This window comes from Haemaphysalis longicornis, unplaced genomic scaffold (assembly GCF_048455015.1).
Source record: "Haemaphysalis longicornis isolate Haplotype H1 unplaced genomic scaffold, Haemaphysalis longicornis Haplotype H1 scaffold_9, whole genome shotgun sequence".
Lineage (NCBI taxonomy): Eukaryota > Metazoa > Arthropoda > Arachnida > Ixodida > Ixodidae > Haemaphysalis > Haemaphysalis longicornis.
In genome coordinates, this window is record NW_027526460.1 from 60,476,444 (window position 1) to 60,483,404 (window position 6,961).

Here is a 6,961-nt window from a genome sequence, read left to right on the forward strand (position 1 = left end):
CTTTTGTAGACAAATAACCGAAAGAGTCCTGTGTGCACTCTGTGGCTAACGATTTTTGGTCAGATGGCCTGTAAATTTAATACAGTAATTCCGTGTCAATAAGACCTCATTTCTGAGTGTTAAATGAGCAAGCTCTTAATCCTTGGAGGCCGCTTAAAATTCTCTGGTGGTGGTTGTTCCATATACTCCTACATTCCCGTTAACGTGCACCACCGAATGCTTAATTGTACTCGTAAGAAAGGATGGCTGTTCGCCTGTACCCTGCCCGAAATGTGTGCTGTCGCATCTTCCTGCATCCCCCTTACATACCAACTTTATGATTTGTAGTACTGTTACCGACTGCATGTGCATCTAATTGCTGCCTTCTTATGTAGACATCCGGGCAAATATGATGAATCTGGCTGCCGTTGTTGTGACTGTGACTATGACGACGTGCACGTTATTCTCCTCAATGGTAAGCCTGCTTTATCGTTTTATCAAGAGAGAGAGAGAGAGAGTGAATAGTCTTTAATGATACTGGTGAGGTGAGCCTGGCCAAGGCGCCTAGCTTGCTACATCAGATGTGTGAAAAAATAAAATAAATGAACAGATGATGATAATGAATGTGATGAAGATGACGCGCTCATAAAGAGAGTCCTGTTTAAAGAGTCTGATCAAGTCCTGTGCTTCGCAGGAAAGACAATAGAGCTTTTGTCGCTCGAGATGCTCATTTAGAGTTCGACCAAGTGCCTAGCACGTCACTTATAGTTAGTCCTCTAGAAAGCGGACGACCCAAGGACACTAATTTCTTCAACTGACATACCAACGTAAACGGTATTCCAAACGAACACCAGTGTCTATTTTAAAGTGTTTTTTTTTTCTTGCAATGAGGAAAAAACTGCCAAATGGGAGGGTAATTTCAGCTGAACACTTCTTCAATTGAAGTTTTTGTCTCAATTGAAATATCTGTGCCACATCTTGAAATACTTCGGTACAACGTCGGTGAACTTTCGGAACCTTTCGCTGTAATATTTTTAAGCAGCGCATTAGGCGTGAGGGACTTTTGGCAGTAAAGAAATCGCTTATTTCTCGTAGGCAAGGAAGCAGAGCTGTTCTAGCCTGCATATGCGCAGCCTCCGTAAGAACTGTCATGATAGAGATTGACGATGCGAATGAACTTGTTGAACACGTAGCGTGTTCAAGCACGCCACGCGCACATCACTGCCGTTTCCAAAGCAGTGGCACCTTCTTCAAGGTATTCGGGGGTAAATCCCGCTTCTTCATTCGCTGGCGCCTATATGACCACCGCCTGTGCAACATTGCCTGTCCCGTCAGCCGATAATGGCCAAACAGCCGCTTTCCTATTTCCCTATCCTGCCCTTTCGCAAGTTGCACACTTCATCGCGGCGGCGTGCCTTTGCCAACCACCTCTCAGCCACTCTTTGGCGGCCACCTGTGTGTCGGCGCCAGAGCGCGCTGCGCTTGGCGCAGCCGTAGAGATAACGCTAGCGTCGTTTCAGCAGTTCCACTTGAAACTTGTTATGGGGCGGTAAAGTCGTTCGCTCGAAGTACGAAGGACGCGAATTGTAGGAGTGTCGGCGCCCACAGAAGTGCAAATTGGTGCGAAAACAACGGAAAGCTGCTTCTGCAGAACGCGCAGCCGCCCTTCCTGCACCAAGTTTCACTCCATCGAGTAGCTGAAGCTCCCTCCGAGACGAAGAGCAACTTACCTGCTTGTAATGGGCACGTTTCTCTTCACTATACCAAAACCCCATTATACAAAGCCCGCTATAGATGCAGCTTCGCTGGCAAACAAGCTAGGGTGGCCATGATTATTTTTGCGACTTTTTCCTAGGTGATGCGCGTGTTTGACGACGAATTTTAATACCATCTTTTGGTAACGTCAAGACCGCCGACGCCGCATTCTCTTGAAACCAAATATATCAGGCTTTTGCCGTAAAACAGGACGAAAAACCACCAAATGAAGCGCTTTGGGGATTCCAGACCAGTTCTCCGCGTTTCCAATTTTGCGAAAGTGACCGAAAAGCCTTTCAGTGAGCACCTATCAGAGAATTCCACTGGAGCCCTGGCGCCAGGAGCACTTGCAAATGCTTATTTAGCAATAAAACTTTGTACAAATAATTCAAGCATTGCCATTACCTGCCTATTTTCACGATGTTCATTACATTGTTTCACTTTTTGTTTTTTGTTTTCAAGCCAAACTTATTTTTGTTCTGATTGTATATTCTTTTGTGCAGGTTCCCTTAGTCGGCCTGCCAACCACTCTGGTTATGATTTCAGCTGGGCAGCCAACTTCTGCCAAAGAATGCATCTCGAAATTTGGCCCGGTGGGTGCAGAAAAAATGAAGTGACATTTTCCACCCTTTAATAACCATTATTATCTGAGTAATGAGCCCGCTACAAAATGTAGCACAGAGCAAACAAGCGCGCCTCGATTAACGGCGCACGCTGTTTTCTTGTGTTGAAGTCTCGCTCACTTCGTATGAAAATTTGGAGTTTCAAAATATCAGGAGGTCATTTTGCCCCTTTTTTGGAGATTTGTTCTTTTAACCACCAATTGCAAATGCGCTGAATTACATAATTCCGCTGACCTCAAAGACGAATTTGCACACGCACTGGAGTTGTACCACATCCGTGAGTCTAAAATTCTTGTGCCGAACGCATTCTAAAAAATTCAATTATACGTAAAAACAAATACTCAGGAAGAAATACTTTAATCCTCGCGACTAAACATTACAGTGCTTTCGTACGCGAGCGAAAAAATAGAATGCATAGAATTCTTTCAGTAGAGCTTACCAGTCACTACTAGAACTAAAGTAGATAATATTAAGCAAAAGCCTTAAGTGCCCCATTCGGCAAAAAGCGCCGTTGTACTCGGGGTCAAGGAAACGGCCACCACTTTGATGAGTGCATAAAGGCACGACTGATGCGATGGGACTCAAAGCCGGGTCTGCACAGTACCATCTCTATCGTCTTTGCAATCGCAGCGCGTTGCCAGCGTAGAACAAAAGTTGTTGGCGTTGTTTACGCTTTCTTCTGGGCACATACACAATTTGGGGATTGTCCAGGAATCGTGACCTTTGAGGGGCAATGCGCCCGCTTCGGAAAAGGCTGTGTCTAGGTGCCATCCGATGGTATTATAGGCACTCCACTATATCGAAGTCCATCGGTGTTTTGTAGCAAAGTTGCCGCGCCTGTCACTACATCGCTCTAGATAATGTAAAGCTAGGCGACCTAACCTAAACATAACATAACATGACCTAGCGCGCACAAAGAAATCATTCAAAGCACCCAAAGTAACCTAAGCCACAAAAATTGTAGTTCAATTTTAAGATGAAAAATTAACAACCGAGGCAAAAGCCGGTCTGGAACCACCGTCTTTGGGATCAACAAGCTAAGACGAATTCTCTACACTACAAGGACAGACGCCTGCGGCGGTGCTAGCATAGTCTTAAATATTCGAATGTGATCGAACGGCACTCTAGTCGTGCCTGCAGCGATTAGATAGACTGCCATTGGACGGCACTCTACACACAACGTTCGGAATATTTGGAATTCACAAATCTATGAATTGGAAACGCTAAGGTTGCAGAACGTGAGGGCACGTGAGTAGAACAAGTGGATACATGCCGCAGAGAACCCTAGAATGCGGGTGCCAGTCTTTTTGCTGACGAAATCCACGCTGTGAGACCAAGAAACAAGAGCTAAAAAAGGGATGCAAGTACCATGTACTAGCAGTAAACAAGTTCTTGATAAGTATCGCCAGGCATTCGCTTTCAAAGCCCGTAAACAGACTTAAGTGTCTCGAGGAATATTTAATATTGGCAGTACTTCTGATTGGTGTGGTTTCAGCTGAACGGAAGACAAAAGAGTACCTGAAAATCTGCCCTGAAAAGTCTTTTTTTCTGGTGATCGTACAGAGGCAGCATCATACTGCAGTGGCGTATTTGACTGAGCAATGCTCATGTCCTGAGTTGATAACGGGAAACGTTTTGCCAAGAAATGTAACATAAACCGTCTAGGCAATGCTACGTTTATTTCTTGAATGCGTTCATTTCACTACCTAGTCTACTGCAGCATAGAGTTGGTTGTAAAATCTTTTATGTGTTAAAAAATGCTTTTTCTAGGTCTCGCTGCCGCTTAAGCGTGTACTCAATATAACGTTTTGAGAGTAAATTTCCAATTATTCGGTCAATTCTACTTCTTTAAACATTGTTAGTACATGTTATTCCGAATGCCCATTTTCCAACAAATATCCGGCTTCTCTTATTACATATACATGTTTGCTCCTACTTTTCGAACAAAAATTGTTTTTAGAGGAACCGATTTTTTATCCGCACGTACCATTATTTAGAACATAGTCCAGGCCGTGTTCGGTCGGATAGTGTTTTTCTCTATGGTTCAGCTACCATTTCAATAGTTCTAATACCAACAGTTTCAATAGCTTTCCTCGCATTTTCTGGTTCTGTAATGCTAGGGACGCACTACTAGGGCTGCGCGGAGTAACATCCGGCTGCGGTGATGAGGCACAGCGAACACTTCCGTTGCCGTTCTTAAGTTGTAACCGAGTACAGAACAAGCCTTTATTATACGACGAAGCAAACTGATGCTAAGGGCCTAACCCCGTTAAAGGCATTCCTACTCCGGTATGCCTTGCCTTCCAGTGGCTGTGTTTATATCTGCTGCGCAATAAATTGGGCAATCCGGGTGAAAGCAGCTCTCCCCTCTTCGAAGAAAACATGGCGAAGAGATGGGGGAGACAATGCTAGCTGCGCTGGAATTCCGATATCATGTCGCGCGATAAACTATGCTGGAGACAGCGATTATACACGGTAAGGGCTTGGGCGGGGTACAGTGAGGTGGAGGCGGGTAGAATGGTGTTAAGGTTTTATCTCCCTTCAAAACCCAGTTGCACCATCTTCTCGCGAGAGGTGCAGTCTGCTGGTGGAAGCCGCGGCAAGTTAGCGGGTAGGGCGCTAGGAAATCTCCATAGCCCCTCAACGAATGTGTTTGTGAAGTACGGACAAGCATATGCCATCGTCTGCAAGGGGTCAGTGTACCGTGGTGCGAGCCGCAGCGTGGGCCACTTAAAGCCGGAGATGCCAGCGTGTCGGCTCCTTAAACAATGCAAAAGTCAGGTCTTGAAGAATGATTGAAAACACGCCCAGGTGATTAAAAGATAAGGTCGGTCTATGGCAATAGATATCTGCTCAGCGACACTCACGGAGGTTGTAATCGTGAGATGGGCATTGATGCAAAGGCCAATATGGGCAACTGCACAGGCCATGTGGCCTCTACTTCCGGGGTGAAGTAGCATCGGGTTATAGGGAGGAACTTTCGGCTACATAACGGACAAACGCAGTTCGAGGACCAGCATCGCAGTGTGGTGTTAGTGGTAGTTAGAGTTCCCATTCGGGAATTGGTGCCAGCCGGATGCGATCTGGGAAGGCTAAGGGCATACAGTGTTTTGACTTTCTTGATGGTGTTAAGCGGTTCCCTAATGCTTAAAGCAAGTGCTAGCCATTGGGCGTCAATTGTAGGTGCCGAAGTTCAGGTGTGTCATGCAGTCTTTAAGCTGTTTTCGATTGTTATGAACCACCAGGCTAAGGGGGTTATTGGTCGCAGTGGAAGCGAGGAGAGGGCAAGTGCGATTTTATTAGCTGGCGGAGCAGAATGTTCAGTCGAGCTTCTTCTGACTCGTTGGGGGTAAAGTATGGGGTTGCGAAGGGGGTGCGGTTCAATAGCACGGCTTGTAAGGCATCCCTTTCGGGGCCTCGAAGATGGTGGTTCAGCGATGTGGTGAGGTAATGTTTTCATGTAGCTGAGGAGTCCCGTCCAGTCAGCCGTTTCTTGAAAATGGGACACCCAACACCCGCAGGTGTAGGACTTTGGGAACTGGCTTTTTTCCGATGGTCCACTCAGGGTCAGATATACCTTAACAACACTTTTGAAGAGGCTGGGATTAGAGTGTCAGCAAAGTCCATTTTTCAGGAGCGCGCTTATAGCCTCGTGCCTCCCATAGGCGGCCCTTTACGCGCTATTTTAAGTAATAATGTGCATTACACTGCTTTTTTTCATTTCAGTGCATTGGCAACTTCCAATGTTGCATCCCGCTGCGTTGCCTCGAACACAAATGTCACCAAATTCATCGCGGGCTTGAGCAGAAGTAAAGCGTCGCTGAGATTTTCATCAAACGATTATTCCGAAGTTGACAGCTCTTCCGAACAAGAGCTCTTATAGACATCAACGGAACCTTGTGGAAATAATCTACCTTTGTAAATGAGCCGGCCATCGCTAGCCCTCTGGCACTGTGATGCAAACACAAAGAGTAGGGGCGAACGATACTACCCGTCAAAGATGAGTGGAAACCGCAAATAAAGCTGTTAAAAACTGTTTCGCCTCTTCAGTTACCCCATATGAATCTCTTGTTATATCCGATTTGATACGAATGGAAGCCTATGAGGCGTGTGAAGTCTGTGGCACGCTGGAGACCATACGGCGTGTTTTATGTAAGCACCTATGTTCTTCTGTGGTAACAAGGCAGCTCAAGTCAACCTTGCAAGCTAGATTATTGGTGGCATTTCTCCAAGGTGAAATTCCCGGGTCGCTGGCATTCTTCATCATCAATGTACAAAGCGACAAAAGCGCTTATCTCTCCAAAAGAACAGATTTGCACATAAATATTGGCTCCAATCCACACCGGGAAGGAGATTGCAAAGTTAAACGACACCCACAACAATTGCCCCTGAGACGTCCCTTAAATTCACACACGTGGCTCTACAGAGAGGGAAACCAGATATTCTGCCAGCTGTTACCTAGAATTCGCGGGGGCGGCATCCCGAACGCAGCAGCAGAGTCGGCCACGGCTGGGCTAGAGCGGCGGATGCCGCCGCCGCTGTTGCCAGCCCGTGAATCGCGGAAAGAAAACGGAGAGGAGCGTCTTTTGAAGGGTGAGACAGCG

At 46.3% G+C, this 6,961-nt stretch overlaps 1 long non-coding RNA gene across 1 annotated transcript; it reads left to right on the forward strand.

Moving 5' to 3' along the window:
• The first annotated feature begins 344 nt into the window (after window positions 1-344).
• LOC144151655 (uncharacterized) lies at window positions 345-6,366 on the forward strand. Its single transcript, XR_013318932.1, has 3 exons — window positions 345-454; window positions 2,238-2,327; window positions 6,084-6,366. It is a non-coding gene; the product is annotated as an uncharacterized LOC144151655 (long non-coding RNA).
• Window positions 6,367-6,961: the final 595 nt, after the last annotated feature.